This window comes from Heterodontus francisci, chromosome 19, assembly GCF_036365525.1.
Source record: "Heterodontus francisci isolate sHetFra1 chromosome 19, sHetFra1.hap1, whole genome shotgun sequence".
Classification (NCBI taxonomy): Eukaryota; Metazoa; Chordata; class Chondrichthyes; order Heterodontiformes; family Heterodontidae; genus Heterodontus; species Heterodontus francisci.
This window is the reverse complement of record NC_090389.1, coordinates 32,461,768-32,489,000: the sequence shown is the minus strand read 5'-3', so window position 1 is coordinate 32,489,000 and position 27,233 is coordinate 32,461,768.

The following is a 27,233-nucleotide window of genomic DNA, read 5'->3' as shown; positions in this document are numbered from 1 at the left end:
GTTACCTCCTTCCAGGCTGCAGCAAATGATATTTACAACATCTCCCAGTTTGCCATCCACTGTTGCATAAGGTGGCAGTGGGGGGGGGGGGGGAGCACTGAGGCTCTGAAATCCAAGAGGGCTGAACATGTTTTATTCTTTCTTCGCAAGGATTGCAGGATTTCACCTGATACAGGGTGTCACCATGCATGTCACCTTTCCAGCACCGTATGTCAACACATGAGATGTACTGCAACCGAAAAGCATTTCACTCCCTCAATGTCCAGTCATGTATGACCATCTGTAGCATATCATGCAGTCAATGCCCGGTATCCTGGCAGCATCATGATGCCTTCATTCTTTAGCAGTCCACGGTGCCAGCCATCAGCATTTGAGCCACCACATCAAACCAGAAGGCAATAAACTGGGTGACACGGGTTATCCTTTGATGACATGGCTCATGAGTCTAGTATACAACCCACACCAGTGGGTAGCATGCACTTAATGAAAACAATGCTGTCACATGAAACGTGTTCAAACAGACGACTAGGGTGCTTAACCACTGCTTCCACTGCCTAGACTGCTCCAGAGAAGCCCTGCAGCAGAGCACGTGTTAAAATTTGTGGTGGCCCACTGCGTGCTGCACAATCTTGTCATCGTGAGGGCACAGCCCTTGCTACCAGCTATATGGTGACTGGCTGAGGAGAAGTAGGAACTGGAGGAGGAGAAGAAAGAGGACAAAAAGGAGGTAGAGGAAGAGAAGGGAGGAGACAAAAAAACACAGCCCCTATCTGGCCAGACTGTCTGGGATCAACTCATCCAACTGCAATGCTAGTAAATACAACTCCCCATTCATCAACCATCCCATACCTTACCTTCACTCTGTTACTGACCATTAGCGCATCTGCTTGGTTAGCACCGCAGCCTCACAACTCCAGCGACCCGGGTTCAGTTCTGGGTACTGCCTGTGTGGAAGTTGCAAGTTCTCCCTGTGTCTGCGTGGGTTTCCTCCGGGTGCTCCGGTTTCCTCCCACATGCCAAAGACTTGCGGGTTGATAGGTAAATTGGCCATTGTAAATTGTCCCTAGTATAGGTAGGTGGTAGGGAAATATAGGGATAGGTGGAGATGTGGTAGGAATATGGAATTAGTGTAGGATTAGTATATAAATGGGTGGTTGATGGTCGGCACAGACTCGGTGGGCCGTAGGGCCTGTTTCAGTGCTGTATCTCTAAACTAAACATTCCAAACCAAATTTATAAATCAAATCCGGCCATATTGCTTACTAACTAATCAGCCTTGTGCATTCCCTTAGAGCCTGTCTTCTGTGTGCCTTAGCCTACTGCTCTGATGCAATGCTCCCCCAGTGGCTGCAGCATTGCTGGCATAAGGTTTCTGGCTTTCAGTGGGGGGGTGGGGAAAGGGGCCGGGTGAAGCAAGAGTTGCATCCTTACATTATCTGCAGCTTGTAAACCAGAAGAGATTGTGTGATGAGAGGGGAAGTTGGATGTGAGATGGAGGATTAGGTATGAGAATACCATCACTTTTGCTGGTTTCAGTCCTGCTGCTGATCTCAGCCTCAGTCGTGGCCACTCCAATGATGGGGATGACTGTCTCCTCTATCACGGTAAGGACATGCAACCTTGTCTGTTCCCCGCAGGTTAGGTGCTACTGTCTCCAGTTTGCACCACCTTGTCCTGCAAGAGAGAGAGAAGCGTGTCAGTGAGTGGAGTGCAATGTATTTGGGTGATGTGGCTGTCTTGGTTGATTAGTCGGTAGTATGTGGAGGCTACGAAAAGTGAGTGTGAGGCTTGCAGCAGTGCTAAGTGTGTGAGGGTGAGGTGAATCTATGAATGTTAGGTATGAGGCATGATTGATGAAGATTATTGGTAGGTGAGTAATATGGTGTGGTATACTGAGCAATTTCTGAGGCTAGTTATGCAACTGATGAGGTATGACATCTGAAGATACATTCACTGATCTTGACCGCTCACATGAAATCACTGAACTTCTTCTGCACTGTATCCAGGTTCTTGGGGTCTGAGTCCTGGCACTGACCACAATGGCTATCTGATCCCATTCCTTTGCAAAGTTTGTCTGGAGGGCCTCCTGGACACCTGAGATAAATGACATCTCTCCCCCTCTCGCAGCGTTAGAACATCTTGCAGCCCACTCTTTGCCATGTTGTGCCATTATTGTGGCTTTCCCAGGTCAAAATCAGTTGCAGAATGACTTCCAATACCTGCTCCAGACAAAATCTCCTTTAAAGAGATGCACGCTGGTTTTAAGTCACGCAGACTAATTTTAACTCATGTTTGCCTTTCACCATTTTGGAGCCAATGTTCAGGTATGCAGCCACTCAGCAGCATACTTAGTGCTGGCTGCACACTACAATCATTTAGATTAGCAGGCAGGACAAAATGCTTGCATCAGAAGCAATGGGCACAGACTAATCACACCCCTTTTCTGGGGTTATCGAATCTCGCATCATTTATAGCTAGCATTTCTTAGAGTCAATTTGTTGTATTTCAATGTTTTTCAGTAAAAAAAATAGATTATATCAGGCTGACTGACTAAGATTGTATCTCTTTATTATGTCATTTACAATGATGGGCTCTTATTACACACATCATGGCTGCCTAAAACAATATCAACACAACCAAATACACTGGTTAACATATGAGCAGCAATGTTCTCATGTTTTTTATTAATTGCATTCTTACCAAGAGAAAAAGAAAGTATCAACTTGAAAGAAATAAAGTAAAATTAGAAAAGCCTGAATAATCAATTTAAACTGAGGGATTTGGAGGTATTTTTTTAAAGCTGCAAGGATGTTAACTTGAGTAATGGATGTACAATTTACCTACTGACAAAAGTGTGATGGAGAGCAACCTTTCTCTGGTAACTGACAGTTTTATTACACCACTCCATTAATTAACCTATTATGTGCACCTCTGCCACAAGCACCAATTGTTCAGTTACTGATTGACCTAGCATGTTACAGTAAATCAAAATCAATCAGTATAAAATTGAAATGATTTTTGTATTGATAGCCAATGTGTAATTAATGCAAACAAGATACCACCACTTTTCTCTTGTAATAAAGGCAATTTTATCAATAATCACACTACAACCAGTTAGATTAACCAAGCTGAGAAGAATTAAACAAAGTATTGACGGCTACAGTCCCATTTTTTAAGATAATATTCAAAATTAAATCAGAGATTATTTCACCCGACAGGAAGTTATGATATAAGAGCATATATTATCCAGTTTCTAGAAAATGACTGTCCGTCCCCTAGAAACATCCAAAATTTATTGAATGGCATTCTTGTGTGGTGCAGGCTGAATGACCATGTACTCAATTACAGCAACCACTGGAATTCATTATGGTAGCAGGCAAGACAGCAGCCATTAACACTTCCATCATATCTGACTTTTAATAGAACAGCCACAATAGTCAGTCTTAGTCTGGTAATAAATGTTTTGCGTAATATTTCTGTACAGTCCATAATTCTTTTAAAGCAGCATTAAAACAACTGATCTGAGCCTTACTTACTTCCCTGATGTGCGAGCAGCAGATTTAATTACTCAGAACCTGCATCGATTTCTACATCTCAAACATCCCACACTATGGGCTGGACTCTATGAGCAGCAGTGAGCTTAAAAAATGGCAGCCCGCACAAAGCCAAAAAGCCGCTGCAATCTTAAGCACGGCGGCTCATTTAAATAGTCGGGGCAGCCCCCCCCCCCAGTCACATGGAGGAAGTGGGCTGTCCGTCCCTGACAATGGCATCAGCTGCCTGTGCGCAGGCGCTGGTGCCATTTTTAAAGGCAGCCAGCCTGCTGGCTTATTTAAATACTTAAAGAAATATACACCAAAATTAAATAAATATGTTTGTTTTGCCCTTTTCCCATCCTCCCAATAACTATTTGCCCTTTCCTCCCCCAAAACACTTACATTTTACATCTCACCTCCCTCCCCCTCACCTACAAACTGCACAAGGTTTAAGGTTCAACCCTTCCCACCATTCCCCGCACCCATTACATGTATTTGACCCCGTTCCCCTCCCCCCAACCCCTGCACTCACAAAAACCTACCTCCTCCCCTCTTCTCACCAGTGTCACGCCTCGTTTCCCCAGATGGGGATCTGAAGGCGTGGGAGAGCCTGCCGCTGCACCAAAGATCATGGCCAACCATCAAGATCTAAGGTAAGTGTATGTAAATTAATTAATTTTATTGATTTTAATATTCAAATTGTGGTCCCGTCACCCAACGGTGGGAGTTGGGTAGGGCCACCATGGAGCCTCGCCACCGCTGGGAGGATCGGGCCGGGCCCTGCTCTGATGTCGAGGTCCATGGTGCGCCTCATCTGGAGCCATCTTCAGGACCCCTCCCCCCACCACGCCACGGATCACAACGTCGAGGGCCTCTTAAAATGCAGCCCTGTGTCTGCCTCTGACCTCTGGTCAATATCATCTCCATCGAGGCAGCTTTTTACAAGAATGAAATAAATTAATTCTAGGACTATACAGTTATTGTACATCTTCAGCACTATCAAGTATTACATAGAATATACAGCACTAAAACTCGCCAATCAGCCAAGGTCTATGCCAGTGATTATGCTCCACCCAAGCCTCATCCCATTCTATTTACCTCATCTCACCCAATCAATATATCCTTCCATTCCTTTCTGTCTCATGTACTGATATAACTTCCTTCCCCTTAAGTAAACCTTCAAGCACACCCAGCCATTAAAGGATTTGTAGCCATGAATTTATACTTTTCAACTGATTTTGCACTGCAGAGCCTCACACTAAGACTGCCAATTCCGAATTGTGATGATAGTTTGCAGCTGTTTGCACAGAATATAAAACTGGCAAGATTCAATAAGACTGGCAGGTGTTTTCAGCTGCCATTAATAGTGAGTTCCATCAGATTTACAACTTAATTGCAGCTGGCTGTGGGAACCAGTAGGACAAGTGTGCGTCATGTACAATGTAAAACCAAAACAACAGATGTTATGAATCGTCAATCCTTGTTGAAGCTAATTACATTGTAAGTACTCAAAAGAATAGGCTAAACACAATTTTTACATTATTTTGCAACTTCTCCTACATACGAAGAGGAATTATCTATTTTCCCAGTGAGAATATAAAGGATGTTGTCACGTCACATCTTCTGAAAAGTAGTCATATTTGAGCATTGTATATGGTAGGTCCATTGTATATAGGTATTGTCTGACTGTCTTTACATTAATCAGCAACAGTTCACAGTCTTTGATGTTGATCTTTTGTGTTAACCACACCTTCCCAATTTGGTTTCGTCACAGATTTTGAAATTGTACTTCTGATTCCCAATTCCAAATTGTCAATGAAAATTGTCAACAGTAATCCCAGCACCGATCCTTGTGGAACACCACTTTCCAACCAATTGCCAGTGTGAGCAGCTAACCTTCACCTTTACTCTGTTTTCTGTTTTGTAGCCAGCTTGTGACCCATTATGTCACCTGGCCCCTGATTCCACATGCTCTGATCTTAATCATGAGTCCACTATGCGGTACCTTATCAAAGGCCATTTGAAGATCTAAATGTATTACATCAACTACACTACACATGTATACTCTTTCTGTTACTCTGTATTTGCTATTGTGGGGGTGGGGGAAGTGTTAACATAAACATTCCTTTAATACAGTTGCCTGTAAGATTTGGTATTGACATCAACAGCTTGTATTTTGCCATTGCAGATGCATTTAATGGCAAGATAAAATCAGAATTACTTTTGAAACAAAATGTAATATATATTTCCTGTTGTCACAGTATGAAGTATTGCATTCCTAAGTTGCATTTGTCACGTACACCACAAATGCAATGATACAAATTATAGACTACCTCTGAAGAGTTATGAAAGACTGACTGTGTCTTTTAAAAATGAACCCTTATTTTAAAAAGTGAATAATGGTTCCAAATAGCCAAAGGAAAAGGGGACTGGCCTTTCTGTATTCAAACTGTCTGACAAACACAAAGGACAAATCTTCAAAGCTAAGAGTTGTCAATTGCACCCATCTCAAAACATTCCAGAATTGAATGTCTTCTTCTGAAACAAAGAAGGTGTGAAGTAGCCATGTCTTGGGCCATTGTGCGATCACCATGAGGAAAGTGATGAGAATGTCTCCTGTCAGAAATGAGAAGTAACACAGCTTTACCTTAAAAAAATCTGAAAGCCAGAGAGAGAGACCAGAGAGAAGTCAGAAGGCATGGACCCTGCTGTAGAATCCCACATCTATATTACACAGCAGTAAACTAGAAGTGTCCCACCAGCTTCAACTTAACCTTCAATCAAGAGAGAAATCTACAATCATATCAGGCCTGCACCAATCGAGTACTTGATTTCCAAGAGAATTCAACAAGTTTATCGTGACCTCCCCACCCCCACTAAACGTCATCTTCCTTTGTTTTTCCTCTATCTGTCTCTTCTTGTGTGTGTGTGCAAGTGACAATTTCGGGATAAGATATATAGATCAATAAACAATTGATTTTCCAGTTTTTTTTTAAACCTACAAGAAAAGTTGTCACTGTCCGTTTATTTGAAAGAATAAAATACCAAGGGGTCAAACCCTAATATAAAATCACCCACATCGCACAACATGGCCGGAACACATTTCTTGCAACGCAAAAATGTATTCAATGAAACATGAAGGAAAACAGTTTGTTTAAATAATACAGTTTAAAAGAAACAAGAATTGGTTCAGAATTGACTCGACAAAAGAGAACGAGAAGCCATCTTCTGAAAGCACTGGAATGTCAATAGACAATTTTACCAAACATTGGAAATTTTACTTTTAACAGTAAGTTTTCAAAACTGTATGATATAATGATAGCCACACTTAAAAACAAAACATCTATTTCAAAATTTTGTCCGTGGGTACTATGAATGGAGATTAAATAACTTACCCTAATTGTGCTTGTGGCCAAGTTGAATTAAGTTTCAATTATTTCACTGAAATAGAGAAAGATATAAATGAAAGAGAAATAATTAATAAAAGTAGACATATGGTGAAAGGAATCAAAACTAAACATAATAAGTTTTCATTTTCAGATAATATATGCCATACACTAAGATATCCTTTAAATATACCCGCTGATTTGTGAAATGCACCAAACAAACAATAAGATGTAATAATACTGGATCTGGAGTTGGATAATCTATAACACACTAACATCTCTTGCTAATGTATTATTTAAGTATTTGAAGCAAAGCATTGTTTAAAATATTTCAATGTTAGCAGTGAATTAGTTAACATTGTTCAACAACAGAACATCTTAAGGCTGAAATTATAAGGCTACACTGCCAGCACCAGATCTGATCAGGCCTGAGGAATGGTCAGAGACAGGAAAATGTTACACCTCCAGTTTTTGCCCTGGACTTTACTGAACAAAGTTAAATGCTGGGAGCTGAGACTCATATGTTCTTTTGCCAAAATGATCAGATTCTCCAGTAATACAACTGAGTTCAGAGTAAAAGTTTAAAAATGTAAAATATTGGACTGGATTCTAAGAGTCCACCGCCAAAGTAGGCGGTGGACGTAAAAAAATTTGGCCAGCCCGCATGGGCACCGCGTAACAGAGCCGCCGTGATTTCAAACGCGGCAGCTCATTTGCATAGCTGCGGCACCTGTCCCCCGCGATGACGTGGAGTGGGCAGGTGAGCCGCCGCAGGCAATGGCACCCGCCGTCAATGCGCAGGCACCGGCGCTATTTTTAAAGGGTTTACAACCCTTAATGGACATCGAAATATTAATGGGCCAGGTAAGTCACATTGCAACAAAACAGAATTACATGATCTTTGATTGCATTTTCACACCCCCTCCAATGGCATTTCCGGCCATTTGTGCCCTCCCCCCTCCACCCCCTGGAATGTGAACACTGAGTATTTGCCCTATTCCCCCCTCCAAAGTTAGGCAACTTTGCCCTTTACCCCTTCCCATCACCCACCCCCCCCACCCCCCGACCAATCCACATCGTTTTAACCTCGCTCCCCTCCTCCCGCGCAGATAAAAAATCCTCCTCCCCCCTCCCCACAGGTGTCGTGCCACGTTTTCCCGAATGGGGATTCGAAGGCACCGCATTGTTGGCCGCCCAAATGAAGATCGGTGCGGTGATTTAGGAGGTGACGGGACCCTCATTAAATCAAGTATGTAAATTAGTTTAGATATTTCAATGGGGGTCCCGTCGGTGAGCGGTGGGGCGGCCACCACAAGGCCTTGCCACCGAGATCGGCATGGGGCCTGTCGCAGGCCTCTGCCTCACTGATCTTCATTGCCCCCCCCCGCCAACGTTCCCGGTGGCGGAGGGGCTTTAAAATCAAGCCCACTGTCTTTTCAAGTATTCAGTTAAATGAGTTAAATGCTATTTCCCTGGGTACAACTAAAAGGAATTCCCATTTCACTCAATCAAATATCTTCACTGATTTCAGGAAGAACATTGGGATAAGGAGTGTTATAAAAACAAGAAATGCTGGAAATACTCAGCAGGTCTGGCAGCATCTGTGGAGAGAGAAGCAGAGTTAACGTTTCAGGTCAGTGACCCTTCTTCAGAACTGGCAAATATTAGAAACGTGAAAGGTTGTAAGCAAGTAAAGCGGGGGTGGGGCAAGAGATAACCTCATATTTGCCAGTTCTGAAGAAGGGTCACTGACCTGAAACGTTAACTCTGCTTCTCTCTCCACAGATGCTGCCAGACTTGCTGAGTATTTACAGCATTCTTGTTTTTATTTCAGATTTCCAGCATCTGCAGTATTTTGCTTTTATATTAGGATAAGGAGTGTTATTGCTTTTGGAATGGTGCACCTTTTTCAACAGTCATCTTCTTGTTTTCAAAATGAAGATTCGTTATAAAGTCCATTTGGCCCTCATGCACTCTGCCTGAGGATGTATGGAGTTGGTGGGCAGGCGAGCAGGGGAGGGTGAGGGTGGTCACTTGGTCACTGTATCCAAGTCTACTGACTATTTTGTATTCAGTATTGACCAGGGATATGGGTCATCAGTTAGTCTTTGCTCTTTATGTGCATTTATGTGAATGTGGTTGTCTTGAAAGTGTTTGGAAGTGTTTGCGGCTCCAACATATAGGAAAGAGTTTTAGCATGAGGTGTGTCCCGGCAATAGGCTTCAGTGGAATTTGTCTTTGGATCCGTTTGGCTGACATTGTAAAATTGCTTCTAATCACACACACTGAGCCTGCTGAAAAGAAAGGTGCAGCCTTTCTTAATTTACTGCTGCATTACTATTCCTAAGACTTTCCCTTGTTCAAACATAGGAGGAGAATTACAGAGATCTTTGTCCAGAAAAATTTGTATGGAATCATTAGACTACACAAAGTTTAGATCTCACTCAAATGGTGAATTAACAGCAGAAATTAACTTTTGGGTTTCTGAGAAGTTCTAGATTCCACTGCCGAACATTTATTTCTACTTAGTGGAATTTCAAACTACCATAAGAGTAGAGCTATATGTGTATTAAAATGGAAATGACATTGTATTTTTAAACTCGAGAGTTTACTAGTAACAGTCTAGTGCCAACCCTCTATAAGGAGCAAGACAACAGAAATAGGATTTTAAATTAAACGTCAATGCTCTTACAATGAACAAAGGCTGACCAAAAGTGAGCCATTGCTTAGGAAATGCATTTCTTGGTTTAATCAAAAGGGTTTAATTGCAGAACTATTTTTCACTTTCGCAAAGATTTCACAAGTTCAATTTGAGTATGTGTATAAAGTTAATGTATTTTATGGAATATGATTAGATTAGATTAGATTAGAGATACAGCACTGAAACAGGCCCTTCGGCCCACATCACCACCGAACGTCAACCACCCATTTATACTGATCCTACACTAATCCCATATTCCTACCAAACATCCCCACCTGTCCCTATATTTCCCTACCACCTACCTATACTAGTGACAATTTATAATGGCCAATTTACCTATCAACCTGCAAGTCATTTGGCTTGTGGGAGGAAACCGGAGCACCCGGAGAAAACCCACGCAGACACAGGGAGAACTTGCAAACTCCACACAGGCAGTACCCAGAATCGAACCCGGGTCCCTGGAGCTGTGAGGCTGCGGTGCTAACCACTGCGCCGCCCACAATATGTTGATCATGGGTACAGGAATTATAAGTAGATGTGTCAGGGTATATGAGTTGCACTCCCAGAAGCTGTTTGGGTCATGAAGAAACAGTGTATGCAGCCACTATATAACAAGCTGATATCAATATCTTAAAACTGATATCTGTACTGAATCGAATGTTCTCAGCACGGGCAGCAGTCAAGTCATTACAAGCAATCCTCGGACAAGAAGTTGGGTGGAGTTGGAAAAATAATTCATAGCTCACCAGCTGTTCACCAGTGACTCAGTGACCCCTGGCGAAAAGTGCTCAAATGGATGCAAGTCCAAAATCAGGTTCAACAGAATTTTCCCTCCCCAAGACCCAATGGCCTGCCAATAATCACTGTTCAGGCCCGCATGTGAAGCTCCGTCACTTGGGGCTGGGCACCGGAGGATATGCACTGTAAACTATGACCAGCATGAATTGGCATCGTGAGGACAAAAAAGGAGGAAGTTGATGCAGGGGCGCTGGGGAGAAACCACAACAGTGGATTAAAATTGGTGCTTGTGGTGTGCTGTCCAAAATTAGTTCACAATTCACAATTAGAATTAGGTCAATTGGAAAGAAAGCAGGTCAACTGGAAAGAAAGCAAACATCAAGTTTTATTACACTCATTAGTAACTAAACAACTATGCAATGTAATTGTAAATGATAAATTAAACAAGTCCAATATAAAAGTACTGAACGCGATACTTTCAATAAATAACTTTAATCAAATATATCAAATTCATTATTCCCTCATGAATACTAATAAACCAAACACATTTTCAGAGATATTATGAAAGTATTTATTGCAAATACTTTTTTGTAAGACTGCAAAAATATTGTTGCTTCAAACAAAAACAGCAGATCTAGTAAGTGAACAAAAGGCCATGGTGGTTTGTCTTTGGACCATTTTTAATCACAGCATTGCACAATGTCAATTGTTAAGATTAAAATGAATGCATGACACTAGATATAGAAACAGACAATAAACACATAAAAGCAAATCTAATCTTTGTCTAATTTTTCAATTGAGAAACCAAAGTAAAGGAGTTAAAGCATAACATGCAATGTTTTCAGGCAATAAAAACAAAAGGGCACAATTCAAATGGGGATATAGGAACAGAGAGCCGTGGGAGTATCTGCAGTGCTTTGAGACAATATAAACTAAAGGGTACAATTCTAAAGGGGATGTAGGAGCAGAAACGTGCTGCTATAAGTGTGCACAAATTCCAGGGAAGATGGTGATGTAGTGGTAATGTCACTGAACTAGCAATGCAGAGGCTCAGGTTAATTCCCCGGGGACAGAGGTTCAAATCCCACCACAGCAGCTGGAGCCAGATTTTAATTCAATTAATTTATAAAAATCTGGAATTGAAAGCTAGTCTCAGTAATGGTGCCATGAAACTATCGATTGTTGTAAAAACCCATCTGGTCACGAATGTCCTTTAGGGAAGGAAATCTGCCATCCTTACCTGGTCTGGCCTACATGTGACTCCAGACCCACAGCAATGTGGTTGACTCTTAACTGCCCTCTGAAATGGCATAGTAAGCCATTCAGTTGTTTGGGGCAATTAGGAATGGGCAACAAATGCTGGCCTTGCTCACATCCCATGAAAAAATAAAATAAAAATCTTTGAAGGTGGTAGAACAGTTGGGAAAGTGGTTAAAAAGGCATATGGGATCCTGAGCTTTATAAACAGAGGCATGGAGTACAAAAATATGGTGAACCTCAGCAGGGGGGGGGGCATGGCAGTCAGGTACAGGGTTCCTGATTGAGGGCCACCACCGCCTCCCAACCCACCCCCAGGATCCAAGACCCCCCCCCACTCCCACCAAACGACCACCCTAGCCTCACAAGGGCATGACTGATCCCCCTGATGAGGCAACCCAAACTTATGCACTCTCTCGGGTCCATGGTGTCGACTGGGCTGAAGTCCCAGCAGTAGCCACTGCTCCCGGTGGCGCTGCTGAGACTAATAGCTACAGGCCCGCTGATTGTCCGGCAGCTCACTGAAGCAGGACCTCCTCACTGAGGCAGGACTTCCTCGCTCAAGTGGGTGGAAGTCCTGCCTCGGGCCAATTAAAGCCTGGGGATACATAAAATATGGGACGGATCCCCAGGCTGGGCGGGAGCGGGTTCATCACTGACATTTACGTCAGAGTCCGGCTCCTGTCTGCCCACTGTAAAATTCCGGCCATTGTGTCCAATTCTGGCCACCACGCTTTAGAAAGGACGTGAAGGCTTTAGAAAGGGTGCAGAAAAGAGTTAAGAGAATGGTTCCAGTAATGAGGGACTTCAGTTACGTCAAGAGATTGCAGAAGCTGGGGTTGTTCCCCTTAGAAAAGGTTGAGAGGAGATTTGATAGAGGTGTTCAAAATCATGAAGGGTCTGGACAGAGTAGATAGAGTGAAAATGTTACTCTTTGGCAGAAAGGTTGAGAATTAGAGGACACAGATTTAAAGTGATTGGCAAAAGAATCAAAAGCCACATGAGGAAAAACTATTTTTTTTACAGCAAGTTGTTAAGATCTGGAATATGCTGCCTGAAAGGGTGGCTTTTAAAAAGGTATTAGCTAAGTACCTGAAAGAGAAAAAAACTTGCACCGTTACGGGAAAAGGACAGGGTGGAGGAGTGGGGCTAGTTAAATTGCTCTTGTAGAAAGTTGCATGGGCTCAATAAGCTGAATGGCCTCCTAAAGTTAAAGAACAATACATCGATCTCTCTACTTACTCTTGTATCACACTGTCAATACAAAGTGTATGGACTCTCAAGAACTCTGGCCAAATTCATGTAACCAAGAGACAGAACATAAATAAAACTGATCAATTGATTGAACAAGACATTCTGCAATATTTGCACAATGGGAACAGTCACATAAAAGAAACATGACATTGCAGGGTTCTCATTACTGTTAGAGATAAAGAAAATATATATCTTTTATTATTGTGTCCTTTGTCCTAATCTTTTATTCAACCAATGTAAACATTATATGTGAATAATAAACCAGTACTTAAAATGTTCCAAGTCTGCTTTGCTTTGAACAGATTATTACAGTTTGTGGAAGGAAATCCAATTAATGTTCTTGTACGAACAGTTAATTTATTATCTACTAATTAATCCCTTAATTGTGTAACTGGAGGTGCATTCTCTTGTATCTCATGCATATTTATTAAACATTTGGCACTGTATGAATAAAAATATATCAGGACAACTATATTAGATTTCATGCAAGCATAGCCATTTACTACAAATAACAAATTCCAATTTGACCTACTGTTACTTCAGCAAACCATTTGCATTCCCTTATTCAATTCATTCAATGAGCTCCAAAACTGCTGTGCTTCCCCTAAAAGTTGTGATGAGGTATTTATCCAGGCATACTGGCCTACTTTCCTTTCAACAAGTCTCACAGAAAAAACAGTATGATTAAGATTGGCTACTCCTCAAACACCACCAGTTCAAAATTACAATGCTATACTTGGTAAAAATGTACTCTTTGTTCTATTCTATTTGCATATTTTATGCACGTAGAATAATATTTTACCAAGATCATTTCTGTTCATCGGACATTTTTCCAGGATGATTTAAAACAGTATAAAGCAGCATACACAAATATTAACAAGCTACTAGTTTACAATGCACATAAGACACTATTTCTGAAACCTTATATTGCTAACATAATAGGGTACGCATGTTTTAACTTTACAATTTACTGTAAATGATATGTAATACTGAAAATTAAAGTTTATTTTTTGGTTTGTGCAATATATTTCCACAATGGTAATAGAATTACTCCATTTAAGATCCCACAACATTGACTGGCTTAAAAAATAAGTATATTGCATCAGGATTATATGAAAACTATTTTAATGTTTAAAAAAATAGCAAAACCAAGTCCATTCTAATTAGTGCTTTATGCCAAGTGGTATGGCTAAGTGAATAAACTCACACCAATCATGCAAACCACCTTGTGGGTGAGTCCATGTGGTGCACAGTACCACACCATGTGAAAAAAAAATCCATGAACTAGAACATTGCTCTGAGAAAGGATTATACGTTTGCCATGGTGGTGGTGGAGGGTAGAAGGAAATGTACAATGGGGAAAAGGAACCATCATCGCATCATTCAGAACTATCTTGATGCTCCATTCTGCCCCAGTTCTTTGCAGTACAACTTGAAAGCCTTATGATAAAAGGTTAGACTGGATAAGTTAATTAAACTGTATGGAGAATGGACTTAAGAAACAAAAAAAGAACTAGCCTGAAAGTACGTTTACTCTTGAATTCATTCAAAAAACTATGGAAACAAGACAATTATGTCAATTCAACTACTTTCAAGATGTCAATGCTCTTGGGTTGTTGAATAACTCGTGTCATTTCTTCCCATCATAAACTCTTTTCACCGAGTGTAAGGGTTGAAGTTTCCAGTCTTCATCTGTAATGGTATTTCATCTGGTTTGAATCAAGTGAACTTTCAGAAGTCTTTGTGCGCACAGAAAAAAACATTTGGTGCAAAATTTGGATCAGTTGTGCCTGTTGATTGGGTACTACGAGTACCATTTTGTGTCCAAAATGGTGTTCGCAGCATGCACGCACAACTTTGGGAAAAGTCGCACTAGATCCCATAGTGGAGAAGACATTAGTGCAAAAATGGCCACTGGAAGTAGGAAGAGTAGGTAGATCATGGCGTCAATCAGCACTGATTTGAAATCAGTGGTGCCATTTTGGAGATCAAATCTCCAGTTAACGCCTTTTCTTAATCTTATACAGCTGAGCACAGTTTCAACAGCAGGAGGGGTCTTCCCACCCCTTCTAGTTAAAGGGATCATCAACTACTGACAAGTCAAATGCTGGCTAATTTTTTCTGGCTGTTGTTTCGACTGCACAACTGTTTGGTGTGTTATATACTTGTTTAAAGTTGCCAACATCTCTAAGGAATGGTGTGGCAGGCGCTCAAGGAGCTTTTGCTGACATCAAGGCTTCTGCCAAACCAGTTGCTCCCAGACATGGGTGCATTAGTAGCCATTCGTCTTGGAGTACAGCCTGACTTGGAGAATGAACTGAGACCATGCAGAGCAGGAGCAGCTGCTGGGAGAGGAGGAGGAGGAGGAGAAAGGGCTCTCCACTGGAGGCCATATCCATCCAGTGAGCAGTTCACCAACCTGAACTTCAGCAGGGAATAATGTATGCAAAGTCTGCACTTTAGTAAGGATGTCGTCCCTGAAATCAGCCACAACTGCAACCTCAGAGCAGGGCAAGGACCACATTGCCAGTGGCCTTGAAGAGGACTATGGCCATGAACTTTTATGTGTCTGGCTCCTTTCAAGCTGGAGTTGAAGATCTGCAGTTTGCAGATAGGGGGCGGGATGGGCGGGGGCGTGGTGGGTGCGATCATGGTTGACTAATCGGAGGGGGGATCATGATGGAAGATAGGGGGAGATTGTGAGTGGAAGGTCGGGCGAGATTGTGGATGGAAGGTCGGGGGAATTGTGGATAGAATGCTAGATGACATCAAGGATAGAAGGAAGGGGGAAATAGATCATGGTAGGAAGGTCAGGAGGAATTGTGGATAGAAAGTCAGGGGTGGGGGGAAGATTAGATCGCAGGGAGGCAGGAGGCTGATCATGGTGCGGGGAGCAGGTTTTCCTGTGGGACTGGGAGAAGAACTCCTGTTCCTCCTGGTCCAAGTAGTGCTGGATTGGCACTTACCTGCTGGATGCTGCTATTCCCACCTCCCGTCAGCTGCCAGGTGTCCTGAGCCCCAGGAAACCAGCAATGAAGACATTAAACTTAAAGGAAAGTAAAATTCAACGCTAAAAGATCTTAGTGCCTTCTAAGGTTATGAGTTGCTGTGATAACTAGCGTGTCTGCACTAAGTGAGGTCCTGACTTGAGCAAGTAGGTTACTCACAGGCATCCAAATGTATCTCTGTTAAACCCAAATGGGTTGTGGCTCCTATCTAAAAATTACTTATTTTAACAACTCACCATCCCTATCCCACTCATTCGTGGGGGTTAAAATTCACCTCCATGGCTCAGTGTCATTATATATTTTCCATCTGGAGATTGGAAAATTACATATTTTTGAAAAATAAAATGAACGCAAGTCCTTTGCAAGTCTCTATTTTTATTTTTAAAAATCATCATGGTCATTGCAATCAATATCCTCATTTACATTTAATTACAAATCAGCTTCAACATACTTCTTTAAAAAAATTAAACAAATCTAGTTTAAAAAAATATACACATTCTGGTTCAGTTTTCGAACCCAAACATTCTCATTTGATGTTAATACTTAACTATCTGCTCTCACCAGGTGATTCAACTCATTGTCAGTGGTGAAACATATAAAAATAGATTAGGCTTTTCCGTTCTGGGTTTTGTGATACATCAGGATTCACATAAACTGACAGGGATTGGAAAATAAGTGCCTCAGATATCCCATTGTCACAGACTTGCCACAGATTGTGAAGGAATTGAAGGTACAAGGGAAAGCCTTTTAGGAAGGATATTGGGGCCTCTGAAAAGAAAAATGGCTACCAAACAAGTATTGCTGATGCTTAAAATCATTACTTTAAAACAGTGAATATTTAACAACACCACAATACTTTTGCAGTGTTCACATTGCCGCCATTCAATTAGTTCAACAGTGGTTATGGCCAGCTTTAGAACCATTTCAGCAATTTAGATGGCACTGAAGCAGACAGCACTATTCTGAGTTCACTTGCATTCATGAACCCACAGATGCATCACCACTGAGAAACTTGGTAGGAAGAAAGGAAGTTCACAAGGTCACACCATTTAGGCATCAGAGCATTACAATGTAATGATGTGAATTGCATAGCTCGACTTATATCTTGCAATTCCAACAAGTAGCCCGTGCTTGTGGTGTAGAACTCACATACTGTCTGAACAGAATCAAGTGAACTAACTTGGTCTCAAACTACTCCCAAGATCAAGTTACTCTGAATGCAGTTTAACTACTGTGGTCTCATTACATCAGAACCATGCATAAAGTACTTGTTGGCAAGTATTCTTCCATAAATAGCCTTGTTGATCTGTGCATGACAAAACACTGACCCACTTTTTTGTCATACACAAGAAAAATGCTTTGAATGACAGCAGTACATCTAATATAAAAGGCACATACATGAACAGTAAATGTGTGCCATTCTCTACTGTACAAATTTGAGATATTAGATAGATGAACATGAATATACTGATTTTTCTACACGGTCTGGGCGATAACGTAACTGATCAGATCACCCACGCATTCTTTATAGAACCCGCCTGATTTTTATTCCATTAATGAAAATCAAGAGGGTTATATAAAGAGTGGGTGATCTGCTCCATCAGATTACTGCCCAGAAGGTGAAGATGAAAATGAAAATCTACCCCACAGTGTCTTGCTCTCAAGTACAGACACCTCTAACCATGATAGATATAATTTACCCAGGTTGTAGCATTCATGTGTTGGATGCAAATGTCAAGCATATCAAAACCATACTGTACTCAGATGCACCTGAACTACATCAATTGCAAAGGCATTATCTTTTATTGTACTACATTATGTACTGTAAAAGTATCTCTGGGCACCATAATCCTTTGTTTATTGTACCTTTGATGCACAAAATAATAAATTGCCTGTAGCATTGCCCGAGTCTGTTGAGCAATACAAGTTTTTTTATATTGTTACAGCCAAGTGAGGAGGGGCTCACAGGCTCCTCTCTTGCCCTTCCTCTTATTTGACCGCAACCGGGTTTATTCCTTTTGGTTTTATTCCTGTGGTCTTGCTTAACGCCTCAGTGAGTGTTTTACCCTTTACCTTTGATGTGAAAGAACCAGACAGGTTTTCTTGAGTTTAAACAAGAAAGAGGTGGGTTTATTATACTTAACAACCTAAACCTGATCTGAAAAAGTAAAAAAAAGCTACACATTTACGCACACCTTCACACGAGATTCACACACGCACAAATAGATTACAGAGTGAAAAGTAGATTTTGTGGTTGGATTCGAGTCCAGAATAAATGGAAATTAAAGACACAGTCTGTGAGGTTGGATGATTCGGTGGTCTTCCAGATGAAGTTGTATTCTTCAAATCTTTGGCTGGTCAAAGTGCACTTTGTGGCTGGCCTGCTTGTCTCAGGGTTTTCTTGGAGGCAGACTTATATGTGGCTCTCTTCCCCCGGTATCTCTCTGTAGCGATCTGTAGGCTTGAAGGGTCCACAGTCGCAGATTGTTTTCAGACATGTTGCGTTAACTGGAGAGAGAAAGAGAGAAGGAGGCACAGACTCTTTCCACTGTTGCACAGTCTGAGTGACTGGCTTGACTCTTTGTTCAGGGAAACTCCTAGAGATGGACGGACAGACAGTCACATGACTACCTCAGTGTATTCTCTGAAACATTCTAATGAGATTCAAGGTTCAGAATTGGCTCCCCAGTCCTCAGGATGCCAATATTTACACTTGGAGGGATTTGCTCTTTCAAAGTCAAAATGTCCAATGTGTTTGGATTGCCTTGAATGCCATGCTAATGAAGCAATCTTAGGTATTTCAATCACTTAGTGCAAGCTATTGTTCTGGGTCCTTGCTCCTCAGCCCTCTGTCTCCTTCAGAATGTGAAAAGGTGTTTCAGATGCAAATTGCGGTGTCCATCTTGGATGCCAGTTTTTAAAAATTTAACTGCAGACTGTTTTCCATTAAAAGTTTAATGTAAGTTTCCAAATGATGAATTAATATTCCTTACTTGGCATATTGTTTTATTTGACAATATACAAGATGGCAATAGAATTTAGTGGGAAATCTTTGGGTGTGGAGGGTCGGAGGGAATTGCTCCTCAGAGTCTACTTGCAAGGAGAACATGCAGCTATATTGTGACAATTGACATACCAAAAAATAAATGGTAATGTTGACAAAGCAATTTACATTGGTAAATGCTTTTTGGTCATGTTTTGGCATGAGCAATGACAACAGAAACTCAAATTGTTAGGACGAGAAGTGTGCAGCCCAAGCAAAATTGTTAATATATTGATTGAGAGCACTGGTACTGCCTGATGTGTCAGAACAATATTCCCATTTGTTGAAGATATGCTTCTTTGGCCTCCTTGTCTCGAGAGACAATGGGTAAGTGCCTGGAGGTGGTCAGTGGTTTGTGAAGCAGCGCCTTGAGTGGCTATAAAGGTCAATTCTAGAGTGACAGACTCTTCCACAGGTGCTGCAGATAAAATTGGTTGTTGGGGCTGTTACACAGTTGGCTCTCTCCTTGTGCTTCTGTCTTTTTACCTGCCAACTGCTAAGTCTCGTTGACTCGTCACTCTTTAGTCCGGCCTTAATGGCTGTCTGCCAGCTCTGGCGATCGCTGACAACTGACTCCCACGACTTGTGGTCAATGTCACAGGACTTCATGTTGCGTTTGCAGACGTCTTTAAAGAGGAGACATGGATGGCCGGTGGGTCTGATACCAGTGACGAGCTCGCTGGACAATGTGTCCTTGGGATCCTGCCATCTTCCATGCGGCTCACATGGTCAAGCCATCTCAAGCGCCACTGGCTCAGTAGGGTGTAAATGCTGGGGATGTTGGCCACTTTGAGAACTTCTGCGTTGGAGATACGGTCCTGCCACCTGATGCCAAGGATTCTCCTGAGGCAGCGAAGATGGAATGAGTTGAGACGTCGCTCTTGGCTGACATACGTTGTCCAGGCCTTGCTGCTGAAGAGCAAGGTACTGAGGACACAGGCTTGAAACACTCAGACTTTTGTGTTCCGTGTCAGTGCGCCATTTTCCCACACTCTCTTGACCAGTCTGGACATAGCAGCAGATGCCATTTCCATGCGCTTGTTGATTTCTGCATCGAGAGACAGGTTATTGGTGATAGTTGAGCCTAGATAGGTGAACTCTACAACCACTTCCAGAGTGTGGTCACCGATATTGATGGATGGAGCATTTCTGACGTCCTGTCCGTTGATGTTCATTTTCTTGAGGCTGATGGTTAGGCCAAATTCGTAGCAGGCAGCTGCAATCCTGTCGATGAGTCTCCACAGACACTCTTCTATGTGGGATGTTAATGCAGCATCATCAGCAAAGAGGAGTTCCCTGATGAGGACTTTCCGTACTTTGGTCTTCACTCTAAGACAGGCAAGGGTTGAACAACCTGCCATCTGATCTTGTGTGGAGGAAAGTTCCTTCTTCTGAAGACTCGAATGCGTGTGAGAGCAGCAGGGAGAAGATGATCCCAAACAGTGTTGTTTCGAGAACACAGCCCTGTTTCACGCCACTCAGGATAGGAAAGGGGTCTGATGAGGCACCGCTATGCTGAATTGTGCCTTTCATATTGTCATGGAATGAGGTGATGGTACTTAGTAGTACCATCTTTGCTATTAGTCTGAAGAGACCACGTCTGCTGACAAGGTCAAAGGCTTTGGTGAGATCTATGAAAGCAACATAGAGGGGCATTTGTTGTTCACGGCATTTCTCCTGCAGTTGGCAAAGAGAGAACAGCATGTGTAGATCTAATATGGTATCAAGGCAGTAAAATTAAGACAATGTAAAAATGTAATTTCAGATAAAGCCTGCAAATCAATTGTTTCACTAACTTTCTGCTGCAGAAGGCAAATTACAATTGTTCTCATATCTGGCATTATTCCTCCCACAGAGAGTCCTATGTTGCTGACCTACTTTGTGATCAGTTGCACTTTAAGCATTATAACACCCCCAACATATCACTTTTCCAGACCCTAGAACATGGCAATATGCATAGGCTGCAGGATCCTAGTTGCTATCGACACACCTATGCCTATGAGAAGGATCAGTTCAGATCATTTTTTCTTTTTGACTTACAGAGTCAGAATTTTATGTTGAGGCAGCAGCCCCGCCCACTGGCTAAAAAGTCAAGGGTGAGCCCCCCCCTCCCCACCGAGCCTGGAAACCATGCAACAATTTTACATGGTCCAGGCCCTTAATTGGCCTCAAATGGGGTTTCTATTCCTCTGAGGCAGGAAGTCTTACCTCAAAGAGCCTCCAACCAATCACTGGGCTGGCAGCTCCTCAGTCACAGCAGCGCCACTGGGGCCAGTGGCCACTGCTGGGGACTGCAACCAGCAAGAAAAGAACAATAGTCATCGCCCTTCAAAAATGTAAGTGGGGTCGGGCAAGTGGTGGCCTTGTTGGGGACAATCGGCTGGGCCCTGGCAAGGGGGTTGGGGGTTGGTGTTTAGGGCAGGGGGGTAGTTTTAGCAGGGCAACTCAAACTGCCCACAGCCCGCAAGGAGGCCACTAAGTATTTCTGTGCAGCTTCCTCAGGGGCTAAAGTGCCACTCATAAGATACCAGTAGCAGCAGGAGGAGGCCCTTATGTGGCAATTAATTGGCGACTTAAGGGTCTCAATTAGCTTGGGCAGGCGGGTGTTTGTCACCTTCCCCGCCACTGGTAAAACAGCAAAGAGTGTGGGTCAGCAAAGGGAATGGCACCTCCCACCTCCCACTCGATTTTACAGCCTCCCCTCCACCTCCCAGTCTGCTCCCGGAATGGGGGCAGACAATTCCAGCCCACATCTTTAAGTGATTGGTAACACAAAGTCAAACCAGAGTCATAAAAATGCTTCATCAGTTTTTAAAATGTTTTATACCATCGTAAACATTCATTTATTTCACCCCTGCGTTCAGACAATGTATTGTTAACAATCCCGAGTTCAGATAATGCACAGCTCGAAGGCAAGTCAAACACAAACCTTTTGTGCATGCACAAAGACTGACATCTCGGGTTGTCTGAAAACCAAAAGTATCAACACTGTCGCTATTCACTCCACTAAAATTAACAGACGGAAAAGTGAGACTGGCAGCACAAGAGGCATGTTATCCTTTACACCTGATATCCCAAAATGCTAGGCCAGTACATGATGCTCTCTATGATAAGCATATAGTCATTAAATTATTCCTGAAAACACCAATGGCGTTCAACATCTATCAGACTTTTTAACATTAGGTTTCAAGATATATTTTGTCTTTGAACAAAGGATTCTAATAGCATAAATACACCAGTCAGAATTCTGAGTTCAATAATTTCTTTCTAAGCAACAGTAACAGTACTGTTATTATTCTCATTAACAGTACAAAAAATGATAAAACAACAGCAGTGGTAAAAAGCCAGATACTGGTGCAAAGGGAAGTCTCCCTTGTTTGAGTAGTAAATGTATTTTTAGATGTTTTATTACAGGAAGACTTTCTCAGACTGAGAGCCAGAAACCTTTCCCCATAGCTAAAGCAGAGTGAAATGTTGTGGAGGCGCTAAAGCTGGAGAGCAGAACAAGAGTGTCTGGGAGTTGAATTGTGCTTTATTGATGTTCTTGAAGTAGTGAGAGTGCAGTGAGGTCTGATTAACAAAGCAACACGTGAGTAAACTGGTTGATGGTTTTGAGTATTTAATCATCCTTGCTCTTCCAGGCTTTTCCTTTGCTTTGTATTTTTCTCTCAGAGGAGAGATTAAGATTCTACCAGCTTGCAGACGTAGTTGAGAAATGAGTTTACTGAAAATAATGGGATAAAGTGAAAATATATCTGAACGTAGAGATCTGCAGGGGCAAATCAACTGAGAACATTAAATGCACTTATATTTTGCAGAACTGCATATGTGGAGTTCATTTATTATCAGCTGCAGTCTGAAGCACAAATAGTGGAATTTAAAAATCTGCAGAGAACCCAAAAGGGTCTAAGTTTGTGAATCTGATTTTAGGTTAAATCAGTAAATTTCAGCAGAGTGAACACAGATATCCGACATTCATTTTTTTTAACATGGTCATCAGGATAGCTTCCAAGCATCTTCAATGAAGCTCTCACAATGTGATTTGAGCTGTTTGAGACCCAGGTTGTATACAACACTGGTTCCAACAGTAAAATTAAGAACCCACATTTTGATTTAAGCAATAATTCAACAGTAACATTGAATAATCCGACAAATCACAGATTTATATTAGTACATTTTATCATTTCATTTACTATGGATCTGCTTTTCGTGTGTACCTATGCAAGCAGGGTTCCATGCAATGAACAAATTACATATAGAGTTTCTAAATAGGCGAGCGCTCCAGGCCCCTAAATGGATCTCTGAAGCTACATGGTAACTGGAAAAAAAAGAAAAGAAAGGGAAGGGAGATAATCCAGCTCTTGAAGGGATGCTTTAGAAAAGGAGCAAAACTTAAGCCTGAGCTTCAGAGCAAGTCGGCTACTCAGGGCTAAAAATACTATGGCTGATTCCCCACAAGACTTTAAAGGAAGGTTTAAATACTTTTGTAAATGTATTAAGTTAAGTTTGTTAGGTTATAAATTGTATAATTTTGGTCTACATGCCCTGCTCAATGAAAAAAAAACATATCTACAGAAGAAATCAGAAAATCAATTACTTGAGCAATTTCAGTGATTCACTTGGGACAGTTGCTGGTTTCTAATTGTAGCTTTGAAACAAAAAAATTGCTTGGCTTGTTGTGATCTTTCTCTATCCATTCATATTAGGAGAAATCAGCTTTGTCATCTAAGTCAATTATTTGCAAGTATGACGTGCACTCTCTCATACATTCCAAGCATGTGCTTGATGCAAGTCTTTTAATCATGTACATGGATTTAATTAAACTTTTTTTATAATTATTACAATCCTTCTATAGATTTTCTTCTCAGTCCTCCAGTCTCCCAGTTCACACACTACCTGCAGCCTATAGGATATCTAACAGCAGACCTTCACAATGCCGTTCACAGTATCTTGGTGCCACAGAGTATTGAAGAGTAGCCCATGAACAACTCCTTCCTCTGATTTTTCCCTATTCATTTCTCAGTTAGCAATGAGTAACAATACCACCCAAAACCTGTCAACTACATCGCCATCTAGGCAGTACCTAAAACTAGGTTCAAGGCCTGATTATTTAGAATCTTTAAGATATAGTATTAAATTGTAATCTTTGCTACTGCTGTTTTAGTATCATTATAACATTTCTTTGGCAAATAGTTTGAAGTGTTGGAAGGATTTGCAGCCTGATTAACAGTAATTAGCCTTGAAGTGAACAGACTGAACATTTTGATGGCTTCATTAAGTATCCACTTTATTTATCACTCCTGAAGAAGAACATTTAACTGCAGCATAATATTCTTGCCACTAATTTATGAGGCTGAACCCAATTAGTTCCCATCAATATCTTTTTCAAATCGTCAAACTTCAGGTCATGAAATTTCAAACAGTACCTTGTGAATTACATATTATAAATAATGATGAGTATGAATTAGAACCTTGTGATATTATTTTATGTAGTTCCCTCATTATATTGATTCACACATGCATTTATGCAAAGCAGTTAAAACATGGCTGAGGTCGACAGCTATGATGACTTTTATTAGAAGTGAACAGCAACATATAGTATGGCAAGGTGAAGTCATAAATGTAAATTAATTAGTATGGTTGTCTTGCTGATATGGTGCACTATTTATCACCCGTGTGAATTGAGGTAATTTTTTTGATCTAAAAAATGTCATCATGATTCTACAACCTTGTACAAATGAAGTCATTATGATAAAGCTGAAAATTAATCTACCAGTTCTTAACATAATTCACTACATTAGGGAAAAACAAAATATTTACTTAAACTATTTTGGTCCTCATTCCTTAACATTCCTTGGGTTCAGATCTAACATCACCAACTCCACGAGGAGTTGTCTCTTTAAGATGGTGTATGTTAGACCCATGCTGATATTTTTCAATCATAACCAAGCCCGACCAAAAGAGGGGCGGTGCACGAAAGGCAACCACTCATCCAACCTGTAATAGACTGACCGCACGTGCACTTCAAAGGTCAGTCTCATTTGTATAATAGAGGCAGGCTACTCATCTGGAAAATGCCAATCATTGGCAACTTTTGCACTGGAATGTGGGAAATCAGGTGCTGCTGCAGGAGTTAAATATCCACAGCTGCTTAAAAGGGTAGGGATCATTGTTTCTTGCTTTCAAAGCTTCTTTTGGAGGAGCTCTGGACAAGGATTACTTTTTGACAGTTGCAGGTATGCTGATCTGAATTTGTAAATTTGCGTCTGGGGATATTCTCAGGTGGTCACAGAACACTTCTTGGGCAGCCTGATCTGCCTTGTGTCCCTCTTTTGGTCTTCCTCCTCTCTCTGCAAAATCCTCTCTGATGATTTCAGTGTGGAAATACATTCTGGTATTATTGCAGCTTTTCTTTTTAGAAAAAAAAGACGACTCTGTCATGATCTCTGCCACAAAGGCTCCTTAATACTTCATGATAACGCGAAAAAAACCTTACAAAATGGTTCAGGAATCGGCTGAAAGTTGAGCAAAGAATCTTCTTACAGGGCTCTTTAAATAAACTTGCACACAGTTCAGTAATCTTGCATGCTCATTTTTTTTTTTTTACAGGCAGGTAGATAAATCAGTATCAGGCACACAATATCATGATGTAATTAACATACTGAAATGAATTTCCTGTACTCATCACATCCCACATCACAACATAAGTGATGTACCAAATGGCTGCAGATTAGGCCTTATGGCCCCTTTTTCTGATTTGTTACATTAACTTTTATCTTTGCAAATTAGGCATAGCTATTTTAAAAATCAAGGCCATCATGACATCAAATTCATTAACAAGTTGCCAGAGGTGTAATGGGCCATTCAAATTACCTAACCTATCAAATGCATAGTCAGCTCAAGACAGATGCAGTGCACTTTATGTGGGGTATAGAAGAGAGAAGGGAAGGGAAAAAAACACTTTTAATTTTTTTTAATGAGATTTATAGCATGGAAATATTGTGGTACATTTACAATGTTTACCTTACTGTCCAGATGAATAGCATGTTTATCTGAACCAGGAAATACTTGTATTGATAAATGTGTTAACATGACCACATTCTCCAATTGTAATGCAATGTAGCCACCAGTGGCAGTCCTGACAGCCTCTGAAGCAGACTCACCAGCCTGGCCTGACTGAAGTGTTTCCAGGAAGAAGGGGAGAAGGAACATAGAGTAGAATCCCCAGTGGGAAATCCATTGTGCCTTGACTAAATAAAGGAAGGAAGCAGAATGGCAGTTTCCCTATCCAGCAAAGAAAATTAGATGGTAAAGTCACAAAGACACAATGATAAGCTTTTAACAGCATCTGAAAATGTCAGATCTAATTCCTTTAATTTTCTTTGCATCTTCAACACAGCACTGAGCAATGTTGAATGGTAGTATTCCATTTGTATGAAATTTGGGATGGGTCAGGGGTTCTTCCAATTGGGCAGCGATGGGTCCTGTTTACCTCACTAGTGCCAACAGAGTGATATCTCAGAATTTGGCCCCGATATGTTTAGGGATGCTGAGTTAGTAATTTAACTAACTCAATTTGCATTGTTGTGACAATCATGGACAATGGAATAAGTGAAAAGTGCTTCTAAATGTTCCTTTGGTCACACTTGCCCACCATCATTCAGGGTTCAGAATAAGGCTCAGGAATTCCATGCTTTTACCATCCATTTTCTGGCAGTTTCTGGGCAGGTGGGTGCATGAAATGCAGCAGTGAGCCATTCCACTGGCTCTCCAACTTCTGCTGCCATTCTGGGAGTTTCCACTAGAAGTGATACCAGATGGAGATGGGCATATTCAGAAGAAATGGGAGTTATAGAAAGACAACATCCAATATTTTCCATCATTTATACCTTCACAACATTGAATGACAGGAACACGTACATTCTTGACATCTAGCATTCAGGCAGTGCAGCTGGACTACAAAATTTAAAATGCAGAATAGGTGAGTGCAATCAACCACAGAACAATTGATTGCATGACTTAAAACTGGAAAACGAAGTTTGTTTTCCTTTTAAGTAGCACTCCTGATCGTGCTGAGCTTGGCCAGGAACTGCAGCAATTAATCCTGTCTCCAACAAAGATGGAGGGTCTGCAGTGATTCATCTGACAGAAATCAGTTTTTGTAGAACTCTCTATATATTTAACTATGTGCTGATTAGATGCAAGTTTATGATTCTTAGAACTGAAGCTTGTAAAGGTTCCACAAAGGCTTGGATCATTGAACATTCATCAATATCTTGTCACTGGACATAGCTGAAACTATGGTAAACA